Genomic DNA, 23,964 nt, shown 5'->3' on the forward strand with positions numbered 1-23,964 from the left:
AAGAGCTGGCAAGAGGTTGACATGGGAAGTCTGTGTTCAATGTTTAGCATGTGTTATTTGCAAAATGCAAAAGTTCTAGACACATGCTGTACAACAAGGTGCATGTAGTCAACAGGACTGCCTGGACATTTCAAAACTTGTTAAGATGTTGGATTTCATCGTATGTGTACTTTTACAACAATAAAATACACATATGTAAAATAAATACAAAGTGGAAAAAGGGGAAAAAAGAAGAAAAATAAGGAAAGGGAGTCAACAGAGGGAAAGAAGAAAGCAGGAAGGGTCTCGAATGTACACAGGTATCAGGGGATAATGGGAGAGAAGCTCCTCTCCCCAGGCTTTAAAGAAGACATCTCTCCAGCGATCACTCCAGCAAGAGGGGGATGTCCTTTCTCTTCCCCATTCAACCAGAAGCGCCAATAGCATCCTAAGTGTGGCCCAGTCTGTGCTCAGGTGTACACTTTTCCTTGATCTCTAAACCAAACACCCCTGACTCCCCATGGCTCAGGTGCCCTTCCTGTATCTCCTTCCACTTCACTAAAGCATTTCCCTCTTCAAGTCCAGCCCGAGGCGCCAAACCTGTCCTCACACGTGGGGTCCACTGGGCGGGTCTCTGAGTTCTTAAGAGCCTCCCTGTGAGTAGCAGGCACTGAATCACACACCAGGGTTCCCCTCAGCACCATCAGCAAACTACCACCTAGGAATTGAGGATTTCTAGAACAACTTTACTCATACACAGTCTCTTGGGTAAACAAGTGACATTTTACAATCAAGCATTTTCAGTGTTTTCTTTGGTGGGGAAAATATTGACACATATAAGGCAATCATATTCTATTAAAGTATGTATTTCTCAAAGGACTCACTATCGAAAATAAATTTTTAACTATAACTTTCCATCTTTTAATTGACTTTACTCCCAGACTTGTTTGCTTGCAAAAGCCTTCAGAAAATACCAAGAACCTACTTCATCTGGCAGTTTGCACAGCAACATGAGTGGAGATGCTCTTGTCACATTGCTTGGTTTCTCTGTCCTACCTTGCAAAGCACAACCTCCTATCTGCCCTCCTGGGATGGGAGACAGTGCCCACCCTGAGCTCAATCCCTTGGGTAGATTTCTTGGTTCTGTCTTCACTGTATGCAGTGTGTCTTGCCCAGCACAGAGAAACAGGGCCGGCACAAGTGATGGAAGACAGACTTTCCACAGGAGAAGGACATTTCGTTTCCTTAGCACAGAATCCGATAGTGAATATTAGCCTCAAAGGAGAAAGGTGGAGTGAATTTCCTCCATCTACTCCTGGAGGCTCCTTCTTTCTCGGACTCCTCCAGAACTGGGTGTGGCATGTGGGTACAAGCATGGGCTCCCTGCAAAAGGAAGGAGGCCTGCCTAGCACTAGGTGCTTCAGGTAAGGGGGGAGGACTCATCCCGAGGCTCTAATAGGAAACAGTTAGAATGAGGGAAGTGGCAGAGAGATGTATCATAACCATTCAGAATGCTATGAGACCTACTAAGAGATGAGATTTCTTATTAAATGAAGTTGTAATTGACCCAGTAGTAGGGATGCTGAAACCCAGTTTGGTTCATTAAGATACCAGCCATGGGGCAACTAAGTCCGTGCACCACAACTACTAAGCCTGTGCCGTAGAGCCTGCAAGTCACAACTACTGAGCCCACGTGCCACAACTATTGAAGCCCATGCACCTAGAGCCCGTGCTCTGGAACAACAGAAGCCACTGAAATGAGAAGCCCGCACACTGCAACGAAGACACAACACAGCCAAAAAATAATAATAATGATAATCCAGTAAACATTTGCCTGGGTGGTGATAGGATTTGTTTTCCAGGTTAAATGAGGCTCACTTGGTATAAAATCAATGCACACACTGAAAGTATACAGTTTATTTACTTTTATATCCATACCCATTCATGATGCAGTGGTGATGGGAATAATTTTTAGAAAGTTGGCACCAGTAACAGTGATGTTTAGGGGAACATAAATCAAGGCAAACACAACACAAAAAGTTCACTTACACACACAGAACCATCCCACTCATTTCACATACAGACACACCCAGTCTCATGCACACAAACCTACACCACCTAACCGTAATACAGCTTCTTCCTGGGACTATAGTAATTGGTCACATTACTTGTAGATCACTTTCTATCACCAGGACACCTACTCTCATTCCCAGCACAAATTTGGAATCAGTCTGCCCTCTACACTAAAACCAGCAAGAATGTCCCACTTTCTTATCTTCAAAGTTCTTCCTCCCCAAGTGACTGATTCCACAATACATACCGTTTTCACGTTCTGGGAAGGCCACCTGCAATTACAGAAGAGAAAACACTATGAGGATAAGATCACAGTGATGCTCAGGTCTTTTGTTCATTTGCTGACAGTAGAAAACCTCATAAGAAACAGTGGTCCAGGGAACCCAGCAAGGGTTATCAGAGCAAAACCTACTCAGGCTGAAAGGCAAGAACTTTGCTGGGAGGATGGAACTTCCAAGTCCATTTAGGTTGGAAATTACAGAATTCTTTGTCTAGAGGAAAAATCGCTGCAGGAGAGAGAGCTCCGTACTCTACAGGCTATAATGGATGCTGTCAATTGTAATGTCCTGTGGAATCAGGCTCCATGAGCTGGTAATAGACTCTCACTCCACATTCTCCCAACCAAGGGAATTGTATGTATCTGGAAGGAATACCCTCAAATATTCATAACTTAATTCTATTGAAAGAGAAATAAAGCAATATTTCTATCTCAGACCAGAAACAATCCAGCTTACCTTGGGGATCCACGGAGGCTTTTCTCCTGTCCTATCATGGTGCAGGTCATCCGCCACATCCTCAGGGAGAGCTGGAGGGACACAGAGTAACTGTCAGGACACTGGTGCTGCGGCTCAGGAATTACTCAGGGGCTTTCTTCTCGATGAGGACATGGGGTGGTGTGTATGGATGTGGGAGGTTAGTAAGTGTGGGCTGAGCTGGTGTTGGGCCATCCTCTTTGGGGGATGAAGGAAGGCAAAGGACAAGAGGAAGGAAATGGAAACAGAGCTTTGGCTTTCTAGCTAAGGGGAGCCTAATCAGAAGGGAAGGGTCGATCTAAAAAATGGTAAACACTAAAATGCATGCTCTGTTTCAATGACACAGACCCATGACCCATCCTGCCTCTTTTGAGCTTCTGCTAAATTGCCACTGTCGCTTGATTTTTCCCAGATCACTCTTTCCCCAGCATCCACAATGCCAGCTACGGCATTTATCATGTCTTCTGTTGTATGATATTTTATACTTGATTAACAGCAACCTCCATTAAAGGACTGAATTCAATCCTAGACAAAATATGCTATATTTATTCACTAATCACTTGTCTTAAAGAAAATCAAATACACAAGATTTGACAAAATTGAAATCCTACCATTTAGATACAGCCACTATCAATCGTATCATATTTTTCTCCCAGTCTTTGTTTTCTATACATTGTACGTATGCCCACTGAGTCAGGGGTTGTCCATACTCTAGGGAGCTGTTCCATAAGTGGGACACTTCGTTATGAAGAGGGAGCCCGGACTGAGCACAGCCTGTCTCTAACCCAGCTGCGCAGGAGAAGTGTACAGGCTAACAGTCAGGTTCCACTTTGAGTCCTTGGGTGTGGGCTACAGGAATTGACCAATGCTAAGGCTTATGGTAATGTTATCCAATACAATAAAATAGCTCCCTGATTCTCATCTGCTTTTGGCGTTGTTTAAGCAGTGACACCAGCACTGACAGATATGACCTCTACTGTATACATGGGGTCTCACACCTCTCAGAATCTGGGAGCTGACCAGGAGAATGCAGGTCCTGAGGTGAATTTCACCTTAATGACTGTGCCAAAGTCAACTGATAAGTCCACCCATAGCTGCCCTGGATTCTGTGACCACTAAGGCCACCTGATGGGCAAGGTCTGGACCTTTGGAGATTCTAGGACTTCCAGCCAAGGATACGGATGCAGGGACTCCCTTGCTCCATGACTGAGGACCCCTTGGCTGAGTGGTAAGTGCAGGTCAGTGATCAAGTGCATCCACATTGGGACCCACCCCTGGGTCCTCAGTATGGCTTTTCCACTTAGGAGGTCAAGAGCTTAGAACATTTATCTCTGCACCATCTCCTTCTGAGGAAAAGGAATATTAACCAAATCTGGGCCACAGCTGTGTTGAGGGAAGAACATGCAAACAACTTCACAAACAAATAAGGGTCCTGTGCCTGAGGTAACCTTAGGTACTTCAAATCAACTCCGTAAGTCTCTTAGCCCCTTAGAGCGGATGAAAGCAATATTAGAGTTAAAAGTAACTTGTCCCAATTCCCTTAGTCTGGAACACGGAAACAAAATTCTACAGAAGAGGAAGTCTCATAAACACACAGCACCTGCCAGGGTTTACCCCAGCCTTGGAAGAACTGGGAAGGATAAGACCAAGGCAGGCCTGAGGAAAGGTCAGAGGGTAGGCAGGACTGGGGAGTGGGGAGCAGGGGCAGGGCTGTCTGGACGGAGCAGTGGGTTGTAAGAAGAGCACTGAACCTGGGTCCTGCTGCCCTGAGTCTCTGTCCTGGGGCTAGTCAACCCCAGGAGACCAGGTCAGCAGGGCTGTGAAAGCAAGTGTGTAAAGAAGCCCAGCAGCCCCTTCACACAGCCCTCTAGAATTTCTGCCGCCCATGGAGGGTCTCTAGGGTAGCTGGACGTGGACCCCTCTGAAATGGAAGCATGTCAGCACCTCAGCCTTGGGGAAGTGTAGAGGCTGGGATGAGCTCAAGGAGACTGACCACATGCAGTGATCCCAGAGCACGTGTTCTGTGACTCATCCATCTCTGGGACTGTCCTTTACAAGAGGAACTAACAGTGAGCACAAAATATGAGGTGAAGCCACAAGTCCTGAAAGTGCAGAGGGAGACAGTTCACTTCTCATCCACCACCTCACCCTTTCTAGAAGAACTTGGTCTCAAGTTTCAATGGCCCATGAGAGTTTTGACCCACAGGTTCTGTCCATCATAGGTCAATATGCAAAAGAAAAAAACTCTACTGTGCACCATACCCTAGATGTGCTAACCAGAGCACAAACTTCCATATTAGGCAGTGACAAGCACAAGAAAGAGCAGCTCATGTGCAAAAGATCAGTTTAGATGAGCAAATCAAGAAAAGGTGATTATAGAGCACAGTCACGTCTAAGGACACAATTTCTCTCTATTGTATCATTAAAATGTGAAAAAAACAAGTCAGAACTCTACACATATTTCATTCTTCTTTCTGATTTCATATCCACCTTCCTCAGTCTGCAAAGCAGGAGATATAACCCTAAAGTTCCAGGAACCTTCTGCCATTAGATCCTACCTAAGTGTTGTTCCTACCTGTATCCTTTTCTTTATCACGGCCACAAATGCTATTCAAAGTGAATTCTGTAGAAACACGAACATGAATTTACAAGTCTTATGGATACATTTAAAATGTGACTAATGTGACTGAGTAATGGGATATTTTATTTTCTTTTATTTCAATACACTTAGTGAATCATTGATTGAATTAAATAAATTATAACAGGCACATCTAGCTAGTGGCTACCACAGTGTAATAAACAACCCTCTCTCTCTCTCTCTCCATATATATGTGTATATATATATATAAAGTATATGGAGGATGTTACCACCGCTCCCCTGGTTATTCCCCTCTGTATGGTCTACCCATTCAAGATGGCTGTTTGCTGATGGTTTACCAAAGGAAAACCTCTGCCCCGTGAAGGTACTTAGCCCAAGGGGTAAGAGGGATGCGTCCCTCTGCTGGTTTCCCTGGTAACCGATGAGCCCATCTGCTGTCAACTCCCCCTTTAACTGGTAGCCTGCCTATTCCGCCCAGAGAGAAGCATGCTGCTACTGCTGCTGCTGCGTTCTGCCTGCCATCGGCTATCTACAGTGGGGTGTCTCTCCAGGACCACTTTGCTTCTGACGTGAAAGATCTCCCATCTATTAAACCATGAATGTCTCTGTCCCTGACTTCGGGCTCTTTCCTTAGCCCTGAGGCTGAGCAAGTACAGGGCTTGCAGGCGTGAGAGGTGCGGCCCAACACCTTCTGCAGGGCAGTTTGCTGGCCAGATTTGATGATTCATTTGTAGGTGTTTCCTAGGCTCATGCACACTTGCCAGGCACTCATGAGACCTTGGGGACACTGAAACAGTAATGTCAACACCCAGATCCTAGAGGAATTCCCGACAGGTGTTCCACTTGAGCGGAGAGGTAATGAGCATGGCCCAGTGCACCTGTGCTAGACATAATCGGCGAGCAGGTGCAGAAGGGAGGGAGGGACATTCACTCACTTTATGAGGCCATCCTTCTCACCACTGCCTCTGAAAACTCCAGGGAAGGAAGGGACAAAATGCCCTTAGAAGGTAAATGGCCTGTACACTGAAAACTACAAACCACTGCTGAAAGAATTAAACAAGGAACAAATCATTGAAACGACATATCATATTCATAGACTGGAGACTTATTATTGTTGACATTTCTACACTACCCAAAGGTAAATATAAATTCATTGTAATACCTATCAAAATCCCAATGTCATTTTCAAAGAAATAGAAAAAAAAAAGGATCCTAAAATACATATGGAACCACTAAGGACTCCAAACAGACAACACAATCCTGAGAACAAAGAACATAGATGGAGGCTTCTCACTTCCTGACTTCAAAACACATTACAAAGCCACAGGAATCAAAACTGTACGGTACTGACATAGAAACAGATACATAGGCCTAAAGATGAGAATAAATAACTCCCAAGAAAACTCATAGATACATTGCCAAATGAAATTCACCAAGCTTCTAAGACAACAAATAGGGAAAGTATAGTTTTCTCAACAGTCAATAGGATGAAAATATAACTTACAGAAAGATTACAAACATATATCAGAAAAGGAGCTAATATACAAAACATCAAAGAAAAACACTACAACTCAAATGTAAACTAAGTTAAAAAATTAAAAAGGGCAAATAACTGGGTTCAGAAATGTGCAAAGTCTTAAATAAGACATTTCCTAAAAAAGACATACAAATGGCTAACAAATATAGGAAAAGGTTCTCAACCTCACTAATCATCAGGGCAATGCAAATCAACACCTCATACCTGTTAGGCTGTGTATTATAAAGAAAATAATTAACAGTTTAAGGCCAAGATGTGGGGAATTGGAAACTTTGTACACTGCTGGTGGGAATGTAAAATGGTGCCGCTATTATGAAAAAGAGTATGGGGGTTCCTTATAAAATTATAAACAGAAATATCATATGATTCAGCAATCACAGTTCTGGGTATATAGCCAAAGGAAATTAAATCAGTATCACAATGAGATGAACTTAGGTTCATTGCAGCATTCTCCAAAATAGCCTAGATATGCAACCAACTTCACAAAAGAAGTAAGTGTCCTGTGCCTGAGCTAACCTTAGGTACTTCAAAACAACTCCGTAAGTCTCTTAGCCCCTTAGAGAGGATGAGAGCAATATTAGAGTTAAAACTAACTTGTACCAATTCCCTTAGTCTGGAATACTGAAACAAAAGTTCTACAGCAGGGTAAGCCTCATAAACTCACAGCACCTGCCAGGGTTTACCCCAGCCTTGGAAGAACTGGGAAGGATAAGACCAAGGCAGGCCTGAGGAAAGGTCAGAGGGTAGGCAGGACTGGAGTGTGGGGAGCAGGAACAGGGCTGTCCGGATAGAGCCGTGCGTTGTAGTAAGTGCAGTGACCCTGGGTCCTGCTGCCCTGAGTCTCTGTCCTGTGCCTGGTGAATTCCAGGAGACCAGGTTAGCAGGGCTATGAGAGCCAGTGTGTGAAGCGAGCCCAGCAGCCCCTTCACACAGTCCTCTAGAATTCCTGCTGGCCATGAAGCGTCTGTAGGGGCAGCTGGACGTGGAGCCCTCTCAAATGGAAGCATGTCAGCACATCAGCCTTGGGAGGTGCTGAGGCTGAAATGAGGAGGCTGAGCACATGCAGTGATCCCAAAGCATGTGTTCTGTGACTCATCCACCTCTGGGAGTGCAGTTTCCTTGAGGAATAAACAGTGAGGACAAAAGTAAGGTGAAGCTACAAGTCCTGAAAGTGTAGAGGGAGATAGTTCAAGTCTCATCCACCACCTGACACTCACTATAAGAACTTGTTCTCCAATGTCAAGTGACTATGAGAGCTTTGTTCCCACTAGGATATGGTCATCATACGTGAATGTAAAAAGGAAACCAAAATCCCTGGTGCAAAATACCCTCCAGGTACCAAGTAGAAATGAACTATTCATCTTTGGCAGTGAAAAAGCAATGAAACAGTAGTCTTGTGAGAAAGAAAATTTCTGAATGGCAAAGCAAGAAAAGATGACTATAAGCACAGTACAGTCAAAGGACATGGACACAATAACTCTATTGTATCATTAAAATTTGGAAAGAACAAATCAGAATTCTACACATATTTCCTTCTTCGTCCTGATTTCATATTCACCTTCCTTAGTTTCTAAAGAACCGGGTGGAACCCAAGTGTTCTAGTAATTGTCTCCCTTTAGATCCTACCTGAGAGTTGTTCGCTACGTGAATCGTCATCAGCATCACTGTTATGTATGCTCTCCACCATGCATTCTGTACAAACACAACCATGAGCATAAGGTTATTATACAAGTTGACCCACCGATTTCTCCTACTCGACTTGCTGGCTCACACAACATCACCCAGGTCTTCCCTCCAGGTTCTCAGACCTCCCCTGTGCTCTGTGCAGACAGAGTCCTTCAATAAGATATTGATCACAGTTGAAAATTTCAAATGAGGGAGAGATGCTGAGAAAATCACCTTTCGACCCCTCACTTCTGTAGACCCATTTATAGCTTTCACCGTCAACCTTACCAACCTGAAATTCCAGATGGTACAGACACACTTGAAACATGGCTAGTGTGACCGAGCAATTGTGTGTTTTTTGCATTTTTTAATAGAATGAGTTAATTGTTTGAACTAAATTAATTATAAATAGACACATTTGGTTAGTGGCTACCACACTGGAAAGCTCGGCTCTAAGAAATCCAAAGATGAGAAAGAGGCAATCAGCCAACCCTCCCCTGGTTGTTCTTTACTGCAGAAAATTTGATGGCCTGATCTGATCATTCGTATGTAGGTATACCTTTGGCTCTTGAACCCATGCCAGACATTGGGAGAGTCCTTGTGGACACTGAAATAGTATAGTCAACACTCAGATGCAAGAGAAATTCCCAGCAAGGGGCCCACTTGTAGACAGAGGTGAAGGGCATGGCCAAGTACACCTGTATTAGACATAATCAGAGAGTAGGTGCAGAGGGGAGGGAGGGATTTCACTCTCTTCATGAGTCCAACCTTCACATCCCTGACTCTAGAAGACCTGAGGAAGGCCGTGGAAAAGGCCCCATCGGAGGTGAAAAATTTGTATACTGAAAAGTACAGGACATTGTGGAAAGAATTTAAAGAAGAGACAAGTAATTGGAATGACATACCATATTCATAGACTGGATTATTAAATACTGTTGGCATTTCTATACTACATAAAGGGATGTACACATATATCGCAACAACCCGTATAATTCCATGACATTATTATAGAAGTGGACAGAATCCTAAAATACATATGGAACCGCCACAAGTAGATAAAGCAATCTTGAGAGCAAAGAGCAATGATGGAGATTAACACTTCCTGAACTCAAAACTCATAACAATGCCACAGTAGTCAAAACAGTCTGCTACTGGCATCAAGACAGTGAGATAGACCAACGAAATATAATAGAGAGACCTCAAATAAACGCACATATATATGGCCAACTGATCTTTGCCAAGGTTCTAAGATTACCAAGTGAAGAAAGGATGGTCTGTTCAACAATCAACAGAATGAAAAGGCAACCTATAGGATGAGAGGAAATATGTGTAAACCTTGAATCTGACTAAGGGTCCAATATCCGGAATATATAAGAAACTACAAGAAGTCAATTATAGAAAAACAGCGGGCAAATAACTGAGTTTCAAAATGGGTAAAAAGCTTCACTAGACATTTCTCCATAAAGACATACAAGTGGTCAATCTACATATGAAAATTTGCTCAACATTGCTAAGCATCAGGGTAATGGAAGTCAAGCCACAAGGAGATATCACTCACAACTGTTAGGATGTGCTGTATAAAAAGACTATTAGGGCTTCCGTGGTGGCACAGTGGTTGAGACTCTGCCTGCCGAGGCAGGGGATACGTGTTTGTGCCCCAGTCTGGGAGGATCCCACAGGCCGCTGAGCGGCTGGGCCCATGAGCCATGGCCGCTGAGCTTGTGCATTTGGATCCTGTGATCCACAACGGTAGAGCCCACAACCATGAGAGGCCTATGTACTGCAAAAAAAAAAAAAAGAAATAAAATTCATGGATGTTCGCAAAGATGTGAAGAAGTGAAACTTCTGTACCCTGTTTTGTACACTTTAGTAATGTAAAATGGTATAGCCACTATGGAAAACACAATGTTGGTCCCCCCAAAATTATTAAGAGAACTATTATAAAATCCAGGAATCACTCATTTAGGTTTATATACAAAGGAGATGAAACAAGAATGTCCAAGAGATATCTACAATTTCATGCCTATGGCAGCAATATACACAATACAAAACATAGGAAAACTGCCTAGTGTCCATGGGAAGATGAATTAATAAAGAAAATGTGGTGTATACATACAGTGGAATGTCATTCAGTCTTTGAAAAAGAAGGAAATCCTGCCTTTTGCAGCAACACGAAAGAACTTGGAGGACATTTGTAAGAGTGACATAAGCCAGTCACAGAAGGTCAAAAACTGAAAGAAAACTCCGAGAAGCAGAGAGTAGAAGGGTGGTTTCAAGAGCTGGCAAGAGGTTGATATGGGAAGTCTGTGTTCAATGGTTAGCTTGTGTTATTTGCAAAATGGAAAAGTTCTAGACACATGTTGTACAACAAGGTGCATGTAGTCAACAGGACTGCCTGGACATTTCAAAACTTGTTAAGACGTTGGATTTCACTGTATGTGTACTTTTACAACAATAAAATATACATATGTAAAATAAATACAAAGTGGAAAAAGGGGAAAAAAGAAGAAAAATAAGGAAAGGGAGTCAACAGAGGGAAAGAAGAAAGCAGGAAGGGTCTCGAATGTACACAGGTATCAGGAGATAATGGGAGAGAAGCTCCTCTCCCCAGGCTTTAAAGAAGACATCTCTCCAGAGTTCACTCCAGCAAGAGGGGGATGTCCTTTCTCTTCCCCATTCAACCAGAAGCGCCAATAGCATCCTAAGTGTGGCCCAGGCTGTGCTCAGGTGTACACTTTTCCTTGATCTCTAAACCAAACACCCCTGACTCCCCATGGCTCAGGTGCCCTTGCTGTATCTCCTTCCACTTCTCTAAAGCATTTCCCTCTTCAAGTCCAGCCCGAGGCTCTAATCCTGTCCTCACATGTGGGGTCCACTGGGCGCGTCTCTAAGTTCTTAAGAGCCTCCCTGTGAGTAGCAGGCACTGAATCACACACCAGGGTTTCACTCAGCACCATCAGGAATCTATGACCTAGGGATTGAGGATTTCTAGAACAACTTTACTCATACACAGTCTCTTGGGTAAACAAGTGACATTTTACAATCAAGCATTTTCTGTTTTTTCTTTGGTGCGGAAGATATTGACACATATAAGGCAATCATATTCTATTAAAGTATGTATTTCTCAAAGGACTCCTATCGAAAAAAAAATTTTACGTATAACTTTCCTTGTTTTAATTGACTTTACTCCCAGACTTGTTTGCTTGCAAAAGCCTTCAGAAAATACCAAGAACCTACTTCACCTAGCAGTTTGCACAGCAACATGAGTGGAGATGCTCTTGTCACACTGCTTGGTCTCTCGGTCCCAGCTTGTATAGCACAACCTCCTGTCCGCTCTGCTGGGAAGGGAGCCAGTGCCCACCCTGAGCTCAATCCCTGGGGTAGATCTCTTGGTTCTGTCTTCCCTGTATGCAGTGTTTCTTGCACAGCACACAGAAACAGGGCCAGCACAACTGATGGAAAACAAACTTTCCACAGGAGAAGGACATTTCGTTTCCTTAGCACAGAATCCGATAGTGAATATTAGCCTCAAAGGAGAAAGGTGGAGTGAATTTCCTCCTTCTACTCCTGGAGGCTCCTTCTTTCTCGGAATCCTCCAGAACTGGGTGTGGCATATGGGTACAAGCATGGGCTCCCTGAAAAATGAAGGAGGCCTGCCTAGCACTAGTTGCTTCAGGTAAGAGGGGAGGACTCATCCCGAGGCTCTAATAGGAAATAGTTAGAATGAGTGAAGTGGCAGAGAGATGTATCATAACCATTCAGAATGCTATGAGACGTACTAAGAGATGAGATTTCTTATTAAATGAAGTTGTAATTGGCCCAGTAGTAGGCATACTGAAACCCAGTTTTGTTCACTAAGAATCCACCCATGGAGCAACTAAGCCCGTGCACAACAACTACTAAGCCTGTGCTCTAGACCCCGCAGGTCAAGGCCAAGATGTCGGAAATTGGAAACATTGTACACTGCTGGTGGGAATGTAAAATGGATCAGCTATTATGAAAAAGAGTATGGGGGTTCCTTATAAAATTATAAACAGAAATATCATATGATTCAGCAATCACAGTTCTGGGTATATATCCAAAGGAAATTAAATCAATATCACAATGAGATGAACTTAGGTTCATTGCAGCATTCTCCAAAATGGCCTAGATATGCAACCAACTTCACGAAACCAGTAAGTGTCCTGTACCTGAGCTAACCTTAGGTACTTCAAAACAAGTCCGTAAGTCTCTTAGGCCCTTAGAGAGGATGAAAGCAATATTAGAGTTAAAAGTAACTTGTTCCAATTCCCTTAGTCTGGAATACTGAAACAAAATTCTACATCAGAGGAAGCCTTATAAAAACACAGCACCTGACAGGGTTTACCCCAGCCTTGGAAGAACTGGGAACGATAAGACCAAGGCAGGCCTGAGGGAAAGTCAGAGGGTAGGCAGGACTGGAGTGTGGGGAGCAGGGGCAGGGCTGGCCGGATGGAGCAGTGGGTTGTAAGAAGAGCAGTGACCCTGGGTCCTGCTGCCCTGAGTCTCTGTCCTGGGCCTCTTCAATTCCAGGAGACCAGGTTAGCAGGGCTGTGAGAGCCAGTGTGTGAAGAAGCCCAGCAGCCCCTTCACACAGTCCTCTAAGAATTCCTGCCAGGCATGAAGGGTCTTTAGGGGCAGCTGCACGTGGAGCCCTCTCAAACGGAAGCATGTCAGCACAGCAGCCTTGGGAGGTGCTGAGGCTGAAATGAGGAGACGGAGCACATGCAGTGATCCCAAAGCATGTGTTCTGTGACTCATCCACCTCAGGGAGCGCATTTTCCATGAGGAATAAACAGTGAGGACAAAAGTAAGATGAAGCTACAAGTCCTGAAAGTGTAGAGGGAGAGAGTTCAACTCTCATCCACCACCTGACACTAACTATAAGGACTTGTTCTCCAGTGTCAACTGACTATGAGACTTTTGTTCCCACTAGGATATGGCCATCATACGTGAATGTAAAAAGGAAACCAAAATCCCTGGTGCAAAATACCCTCCAGGTACCAAACAGAAACGAACCATTCATCTTTGGCAGTGAAAAAGCAATGAAAGAGTAGTCTTGTGAGAAAGAAAATTTCTGAATGGCAAAGCAAGAAAAGATGACTATAAGCACAGTACAGTCAAAGGACATGGACACAATAACTCAACTATATCATTAATTTGGAAAGAACAAATCAGAATTCTACACATATTTCCTTCTTCTTCCTGATTTCATATTCACCTCCCTTAGTTTCTAAAGAACCGGGTGGAACCCAAGTGTTCTAGGAATTGTCTCCCTTTAGATCCTACCTGAGAGTTGTTCCCTACGTGAATCGTCATCAGCATCACTGCTATGTATGCTCTCCACGATCCATTCTGTACAAACACAACCATGAGCATAAAGTTATTATACAAGTTGACGCACCCATTTCTCCTACTCGACTTGCTGGCTCACACAGCATCACCCTGGTCTTCCCTCCAGGTTCTCAGACCTCCCCTGTGCTCTGTGCAGACAGAGTCCTTCAATAAGATCTTGATCACAGTTGAAAATTGCAAATGAGGGAGAGATGCTGAGAAAATCACCTTTCGACCCCTCACTTCTATAGACCCATTTATAGCTTTCACCGTCAACCTTACCAACCTGAAATTCCAGATGTTACAGACACACTTGAAACATGGATAGTATGACCAAGCAATTGTGTGTTTTGTGCATTTTTTAATAGAATGAGTTAATTATTGTTTGAACTAAATTAATTATAAATAGACACATTTGGTTCGTGACTACGAGACTGGAAAGCTCAGCTGTAAGAAATCCAAAGATGAGAAAGAGGCAACCAGCCACCCTTCCCCTAGTTGTTCTTTACTGCAGAAAATTTCATGGCCTGATCTGATCATTCATATGTAGGTATATCTTGGGCTCTTGGACCCACGCCACGCATTGGGAGAGTCCTTGTGGACACTGAAATAGTACAGTCAACACTCAGATCCAAGAGGTATTCCCAGCAAGGGGCAGACTTGTAGACAGCGGTGAAGGGCATGGCCAAGTACACCTGTATTAGACATAATCAGAGAGTAGGTGCAGAGGGGAGGGAGGGATTTCACTCTCTCCGTGACTCCATCCGTCACCCCCCTGAATCTAGAAGACCTGAGGAAGGCAGTGGAAAAGGCCCCGTAGGAGGTGAAAAATTTGTATACTGAAAACTACTGGACATTGCAAAAAGAAATTAAAGAAGAGACAAGTAAAGGGAATGACATACCATGTTCTTAGACTGGATTATTAAATACTGTTGGCATTTCTATACTACATAAAGTGATGTACACATATATCGCAACAACCCACAAAATTCCATGTCATTATTATAGAAGTGGACAGAATCCTAAAATACATATGGAACCCCCACAAGTAGACAAAACAATCTTGAGAGCAAAGAGCAATGAAGGAGATTAACACTTCCTGAACTCAAAACACATAACAATGCCACAGTAGTCAAAACAGTCTGCTAGTGGCATCAAGACAGTGAGATAGACCAATGAAATATAATAGAGAGACCTCAAGTAAACGCACATATATATGGCCAACTGATCTTGGCCAAGGTTCTAAGACTACCAAGTGAAGAAAGGATGGTCTGTTCAACAATCAACAGCATGAAAAGGCAACCTATAGGATGAGAGGAAATAGGTGTAAACCTTGTATCTGAATAAGGGACCAATATCCAGAATATATAAGAAACTACCAGAAGTGAATTTCAGAAAAACAGCAGGCAAATAACTGAGTTTAAAAATGGGTAAAAAGCTTCACTAGACATTCCTCCATAAAGACATACAAGTGGTCAATCTACATATGAATATTTGCACAACATCGCTAAGCATCAGGGAAATGGAAATCAAGCCACAAGGAGATATCACTCACACCTGTTAGGATGTGTATTATAAAAAGACAATTAGGGCTTCCCTGGTGGCACAGTGGTTGAGAGTCCGCCTGCTGATGCAGGGGACATGTGTTCGTGCCCCAGTCTGGGAGGATCCCACATGCCACTGAGCGGCTGGGCCCATGAGCCATGGCTGCTGAGCCTCTGTGTTTGGAGCCTGTGCTCTGCAACGGGAGAGCCCACAACAATGAGAGGCCCGTGTAATGCAAAAAAAAAAAAAAAAGAGAGAAAAGAAAGAAAATTAATGGATGCTGGCAACGATGTGAAGAAGTGGAACTTCTGTACCCTGTTTTGTACCCTGTAGTAATGGAAAATAGTGTAGCCATTATGGAAAACAGAATGGAGGTCCCCCAAAAATTATTAAGAGAAGTATCATAAGATCCAGCAATCACTCATTTAGGTTTATATACAAAGGAGATAAAACAAGAATGTCCAAGAGATATCTACAATCTCATGTCCATTGCAGCATTATACACAATACACAACATAGGAAAACTGCCTAGTGTCCATGGGAAGATGAATTAATAAAGAAAATGTGGTGTATACATAGAATGGAATGTCATTCAGTCTTTGAAAAAGAAGGAAATCCTGCCATTTGCAGCAACACGAAAGAACTTGGAGGACATTTGTAAGAGTGACAGAAGCCAGTCACAGAAGGTCAAAAACTGAAAGAAAACTCCGAGAAGCAGAGAGTAGAAGGGTGGTTCCAAGAGCTGGCAGGAGGTTGACATGGGAAGTCTCTGTTCAATTGATACCATGTGTTATTTGCAAAATGGAACAGTTCTAGACACATGCTGTACAACAAGGTGCATGTAGTCAACAGGACTGACTGGACATTTCAAAACTTGTTAAGACGTTGGATTTCATTGTATGCGTACTTTTACAACAATAAAATATACATATGTAAAATAAATACAAAGTGGAAAAAGGGGAAAAAAGAAGAAAAATAAGGAAAGGGAGTCAACAGAGGGAAAGAAGAAAGCAGGAAGGGTCTAGAATGTACACAGGTATCAGGAGATAATGGGAGAGAAGCTCCTCTCCCCAGGCTTTAAAGAAGACATCTCTCCAGAGTTCACTCCAGCAGGAGGGGGATGTCCTTTCCCTTCCCCATTCAACCAGAAGGGCCAATAGCATCCTAAGTGTGGCCCAGGCTGTGCTCAGATGTACACTTTTCCTTGATCTCTAAACCAACCACCCCTGACACCCCATGGCTCAGGTGCCTTTCCTGTATCTCCTTCCACTTCTCTAAAGCATTTCCCTCTTCAAGTCCAGCCCGAGGCTCCAATCCTTTCCTCACACGTGGGGTCCACAGGGTGGGTCTCTGAGTTCTTAAGAGCCTCCCTGTGAGTAGCAGGCACTGAATCGCACACCAGGGTTCCCCTCAGCACCATCAGCAAACTACCACCTAGGGATTGAGGATTTCTAGAACAACTTTACTCATACACAGTCTCTTGGGTAAACAAGTGACATTTTACAATCAAGCATTTTCAGGGTTTTCTTTGGTGGGGAAAATATTGACACATATATGGCAATCATATTCTATTAAAGTATGTATTTCTCAAAGGACTCACTATCGAAAAAAATTTTTATATATAACTTTCCATGTTTTAATTGACTTTACTCCCAGTCTTATTTGCTTGCAAAAGCCTTCAGAAAATACCAAGAACCTACTTCACCTGGCAGTTTGCACAGCAACATGAGTGCAGATGCTCTTGTCACAATGCTTGGTTTCTCTATCCCACCTGGCAAAGCACAACCTCCTCTCCAACCTCCTGGGAAGGGAGCCAGTGCCCACCCTGAGCTCAGTCCCTGGGGTAGATCTCTTGGTTCCGTCTTCACTGTATGCAGTGTTTCTTGCCCAGCACACAGAAACAGGGCCGGCACAAGTGATGGAAGACAGACTTTCCACAGGAGAAGGACATTTCGTTTCCTTAGCACAGAATCCGATAGTGAATATTAGCCTCAAAGGAGAAAGGTGGAATGAATTTCCTCCATCTACTCCTGGAGGCCCCTTCTTTCTCGGGCTCCTCCAGAACTGGGTGTGGCATGTGGGTACAAGCATGGGCTCCCTGCAAAAAGAAGGAGGTCTGCCTAGCACAAGGTGCTTCAGGTAAGGGGCAGGACTCATCCCGAGGCTCTAATAGGAAACATTTAGAATGAGGGAAGTCCAGATAGATGTATCATAACCATTCAGAATGCTATGACACGTACTAAGAGATGAGATTTCTTATTAAATGAAGTTGTAATTGACCCAGTAGTAGGGATGCTGAAACCCAGTTTTGTTCACTAAGAATCCAGCCATGGAGCAACTAAGCCCGTGCACCACAACTACTAAGCCTGTGCTCTAGAGCCCGCAAGTCACAACTGCTGAGCCCACGTGCCACAACTACTGAAGCCCATGCACCTAGAGCCCGTGGTCTGGAACAACAGTAGCAACCGAAATGAGAAGCCCTCGTACTGCAACGAAGAACCAACACAGCCAAAAGAAAAAAAAAAAAGAATCCAGTAAACATTTGCCTGGGTGGTGATAGGATTTGTTTTCCAGGTTAAATGAGGCTCAATTGGTATAAATCCAATGCACACCCTGAAAGTGTACGGTTTATTTACTTTTATATCCATACCCATTCATGATGCAGTGGTGATGAGAATATTTTTTAGAAAGTTGGCACCAGTAACAGTGATATTTAGGGGAACATAAATCAAGGCAAACACAACACAAAATGTTCACATAGACACACAGAATCATACCACTCATTTCACATACAGACACACCCAGTCTCATGCACACAAACCTACACCACCTAACCGTAATACAGCTTCTGCCTGGGACTATAGTAATTGGTCACATTACTTGTAAATCACTTTCTATCACCAGGGCCCCTACTCTCTTTCCCAGCACAAATTTGGAATCAGTTTGCCCTCTACACTAAAACCAGCAAGAATGTCCCACTTTCTCATCTTCAAAGTTCTTCCTCCCCAAGTGACTGATTCCGGAATACATACTGTTTACACGTTCTGTGAAGGCCACCTGCAATTACAGAAGAGAAAACACTATGAGGATAAGATCACAGTGATGCTCAAGCCTTTTGTTCATTTGCTGACAGTAGAAAACCTCATAAGAAAGAGTGGTCCAGGGAACCCAGCAAGGGTTATCAGAGCAAACCTACTCAGGCTGAAAGGCAAGAACTTTGCTGGGAGGATGGAACTTCCAAGTCCATTTACGTTGGAAATTACAGAATTCTTTGCCTAGAGGAAAAATCGCTCAGGAGAGAGAGCTCCATGCTCTACAGGCTGTAATGGATGCTGTCAATTTTAATGTCCTGTGGAATCAGGCACCATGAGTTGGTAAAAGACTCTCACTCCACATTCTCCCAACCAAGCGAACTGTATGTATCTGGAAGGAGTACCCTCAAATATTCATAACTGAATTCTATTGAAAGAGAAATAAAGCAATATTTCTATCTCAGACCAGAAAAAATCCAGCTAACCTTGATTTTCCACGGAGGCTTTTCTTCTCTCCTATCACGGTTCAGGTCATCCGCCACATAGTGAGGGAGAGCTGGAGGGACACAGAGTAACTGTCAGGACACTGGTGCTGCGACTCAGGAATTACTCAGGGGCTTTCTTCTCGATGAGGACATGGGGTGGTGTGTATGGATGTGGGAGGTTAGTTAGTGTGGGCTGAGCTGGTGTTGGGCTATCCTCTTTGGGGGATGAAGGAAGGCAAAGGACAAGAGGAAGGAATTGAAAACAGAGCTTTGGCTTTCTAGCTAAGGGGAGCCTCATCAGAAGGGAAGGGTCGATCTAAAAAATGGTAAACACTAAAATGCATGCTCTGTTTCAATGACACAGACCCATGACCCACCCTGCCTCTTTTGAGCTTCTGCTAAATTGCCACTGTCTCTTGATTTTTCCCAGATCACTCTTTCCCCAGCATCCACAATGCCAGCTACTGCATTTATCATGTCTTCTAATGTATAATATTTTATAATTGATTAACAACAACTTCTATTAAAGGACTGAATTCAATCCTAGACAAAATATGCTATATTTATCCACTAATCACTTGTCTTAAGGAAATTCAAATACACAAGATTTGACAAAACTGAAATCCTACCCTTTAGATACAGCCACTCTCAATCGTGTCATATTTTTCTCCCAATCTTTGTTTTCCATACAATGTATGTATGCCCACTGAGTCAGGGGTTGTCCATACTCTAGGGAGCTGTTCCATAAGTGGGACACTTCGTTATGAAGAGGGAGCCCAGACTGAGCACAGCCTGTCTCTAACCCAGCTGTGCAGGAGAAGTGTACAGGCTAACAGTCAGGTTCCACTTTGAGTCCTTGGGTGTGGGCTACAGGAATTGACCAATGCTAAGGCTTATGGTAACATTATCCAATACAATAAAATAGCTCCCTGATTCTTATCTGCTTTTCGCCTTGTTTATGCAATGACACCAGCACTGACAGATATGACCTCTACTGTATACATGGGGTCTCACACCTCTCAGAATCTGGGAGCTGACCAGGAGAATGCAGGTCCTGAGGTGAATTTCACATGAATGACTGTGCCAAAGTCAACTGATAAGTCCACCCATAGCTGCCCTGGATTCTGTGACCACTAAGGCCACCTGATGGGCAAGGTCTGGACCTTTAGAGATGCTAGTATTTCCAGCCAATTATACGGATGCAGGGACTCCATTGCTCCATGACTGAGGATCCCTTGGCTGAGTGGTAAGTGCAGGTCAGGGATCCAGAGCATCCATACTGGGACCCACCCCTGGGTTCTCAGTATGGCTTTTCCACTTAGGAGGTCAAGAGCTTAGAACATTTATCTCTGCAGCATCTCCTTCTGAGGAAAAGGAATATTAAACAAATCTGGGCAACAGCTGTGTTGAGGGAAGAACATGCAAACAGCTTCACAAAACAAGTTAGGGTCCTGTGCCTGAGCTAACCTTAGGTACTTCAAAACTACTCCGTAAGTGTCTTAGCCCCTTAGAGCCGATGAAAGTAATATTAGAGTTAAAAGAAACTTGTTCCAATTCCCTTATTCTGGAATACTGAAACAAAAAGCTACAGCAGAGGAAGCCTCATAAACACACAGCACCTGCCATGGTTTACCCCAGCCTTGGAAGAACTGGGAAGGATAAGACCAAGGCAGGCCTGAGGAAAGGTCAGAGGTTAGGCAGGACTGGGGAGTGGGGAGCAGGGGCAGGGCTGTCTGGACGGAGCAGTGGGTTGTAAGAAGAGCAGTGACCCTGGGTCCTGCTGCCCTGAGTCTCTGTCCTGGGCCTCTTCAATTCCAGGAGACCAGGTTAGCAGGGCTGTGAGAGCCAGTGTGTGAAGAAGCCCAGCAGCCCCTTCACACAGTCCTCTAGAATTCCTGCCGGCCATGAAGGGTCTTTAGGATCAGCTGGACGTGGACCCCTCTCAAATGGAAGCATGTCAGCACATCAGCCTTGGGAGGTGCTGAGGCTGAAATGAGGAGACTGAGCACGTGCAGTGATCCCAAATCAAGTGTTCTGTGACTCTTCCACGCCTGGGAGCGTGCTTTCCATGAGGAATAAACAGTGAGGACAAAAGTAAGATGAAGCTACAAGTCCTGAAAGTGTAGAGGGAGAGAGTTCAACTCTCATCCACCACCTGACACAAAGTATAAGAACTTGTTCTCCAGTGTCAAGTGACTATGAGAGTTTTGTTCCCACTAGGACATGGCCATCATACGTGAATGTAAAAAGGAAACCAAAATCCTTGGTGCAAAATACCCTCCAGGTACCGAACAGAAACGAACCTTTCATTTTTGGCAGTGACAAAGCAATGAAAGAGTAGTCTTGTGAGAAAGAAAATTTCTGAATGGCAAAGCATGAAAAGAAGCACAGTACAGTCAAAGGACATGGACACAATAACTCTATTATGTCATTAAAGTTTGGAAAGAACAAATCAGAATTCTACACATATTTCCTTCTTCTTCCTGATTTCATATTCACCTTCCTTAGTTTCTAAAGAACCGGGTGGAACCCAAGTGTTCTAGGAATTGTCTCGCTTTAGATCCTACCTGAGAGTTGTTCCCTATGTGAATCGTCCTCAGCATCACTGCTATGTATGCTCTCCAAGATCCATTCTGTACAAACACAACCATGAGCATAAAGTTATTATACAAGTTGACGCACCCATTTCTCCTACTCGACTTGCTGGCTCACACAGCATCACCCTGGTCTTCCCTCCAGGTTCTCAGACCTCCCCTGTGCTCTGTGCAGACAGAGTCCTTCAATAAGATCTAGATCACAGTTGAAAATTGCAAATGAGGGAGAGATGCTGAGAAAATCACCTTTCGACCCCTCACTTCTATAGACCCATTTATAGCTTTCACCGTCAACCTTACCAACCTGAAATTCCAGATGGTACAGACACACTTGAAACATGGCTAGTGTGACCAAGCACTTGTGTGGTTTTTGCATTTTTTAATAGAATGAGTTAATTATTGTTTGAACTAAATTAATTATAAATAGACACATTTGGTTCGTGGCTACCACACTGGAAAGCTCAGCTGTAAGAAATCCAAAGATGAGAAAGAGGCAACCAGCCACCCCTCCCCTGGTTGTTCTTTACTGCAGAAAATTTGATGGCCTGATCTGATCATTCGTATGTAGGTATATCTTGGGCTCTTGGACCCACGCCACACATTGGGAGAGTCCTTGTGGACACTGAAGTAGTACAGTCAACACTCAGATTCAAAAGGAATTCCCAGCAAGGGGCCCACTTGTAGACAGAGGTGAAGGGCATGGCCCAGTACACCTGTATTAGACATAATCAGAGAGTAGGTGCAGAGGGGAGGGAGGGATTTCACTCTCTCCATGAGTCCATCCTTCTCACCCCTGACTCTAGAAGACATGAGGAAGGCAGTGGAAAAGGCCCCGTAGGAGGTGAAAAATTTGTATACTGAAAACTACAGGACATTGCGGAAAGAAATTAAAGAAGAGACAAATAATTGGAATGATATAAGATGTTCACAGACTGGATTATTAAATACTGTTGGCATTTTCTATACTACATAAAGTGATGTACACATATATCGCAACAACGCACAAAATTCCATGTCATTATTATAGAAGTGGACAGAATTCTAAAATACTTATGGAACCCCCCACAAGCAGATAAAACAATCTTGAGAGCAAAGAGCAATGATGGAGATTAACACTTCCTGAACTCAAAACTCATAACAATGCCACAGTAGTCTAAACAGTCTGCTAGTGGCATCAAGACAGTGAGATAGACCAATGAAATATAATAGAGAGACCCCAAATAAATGCACATATATATGGCCAACTGATCTTGGCCAAGGTTCTAAGATTACCAACTGAAGAAAGGATAGTCTGTTCAACAATCAACAGCATGAAAAGGCAACCTATAGGATGAGAGGAAATATGTGTAAACCTTGTATCTGAATAAGGGACCAATATCCAGAATATATAAGAAACTACTACAAGTCAATTTCAGAAAAAGAGCGGGCAAATAACTGAGTTTAAAAATGGGTAAAAAGCTTCATTAGACATTTCTCCATAAAGACATACAAGTGGTCAATCTACATATGAAAATTTGCTCAACATCGCTAAGCATCAGGGCAATGGAAATCAAGCCACAAGGAGATATCACTCACACCTGTTAGGATGTGTATTATAAAAAGACAATTAGGGCTTCCCTGGTGGCACAGTGGTTGAGAGTCTGCCTGCCATTGCAGGGAACAAGTGTTCGTGCACTGGTCTGGGAGGATCCCACATGCCACTGAGCGGTTGGGCCCATGAGCCATGGCCGCTGAGCCTGTGCGTTTGGAGCCTGTGCTCTGCAACGGGAGAGCCCACAACAATGAGAGGCCCGTGTACTGAAAAAAAAAAAAAACGAAAAAAGGAAAAAGAAAGAAAATTAATGGATGCTGGCAAAGATGTGAAGAATACGAACTCCTGTACCCTGTTTTGTACCCTGTTGTAATGTAAGATGGTGTAGGCATTATGGAAAACAGAATGGAGGTCCCCCAAAAATTATTAAGAGAACTATCATAAAATCCACAATCACTCATTTAGGTTTATATATAAAGGAGATAAAACAAGAATGTCCAAGAGATATCTACAATCTCATGTCCATTGCAGCATTATACACAATACACAACATAGGAAAACTGCCTAGTGTCCATGGGAAGATGAATTAATAAAGAAAATGTGCTGTAAACATACAGTGGAATGGCATTCAGTCGTTGAAAAAGAAGGAAATCCTGCCATTTGCAGCAACACGAAAGAACTTGGAGGACATTTGTAAGAGTGACAGAAGCCAGTCACAGAAGGTGAAAAACTGAAAGAAAACTCCGAGAAGCAGAGAGTAGTAGGGTGCTTCCAAGAGCTAGCAAGAGGTTGACATGGGAAGTCTGTGTTCAATGGTTAG

This window comes from Mesoplodon bidens (assembly GCF_964165515.1).
Source record: "Mesoplodon bidens genome assembly, contig: HAP1_SCAFFOLD_425, whole genome shotgun sequence".
NCBI classification, from domain to species: Eukaryota; Metazoa; Chordata; class Mammalia; order Artiodactyla; family Ziphiidae; genus Mesoplodon; species Mesoplodon bidens.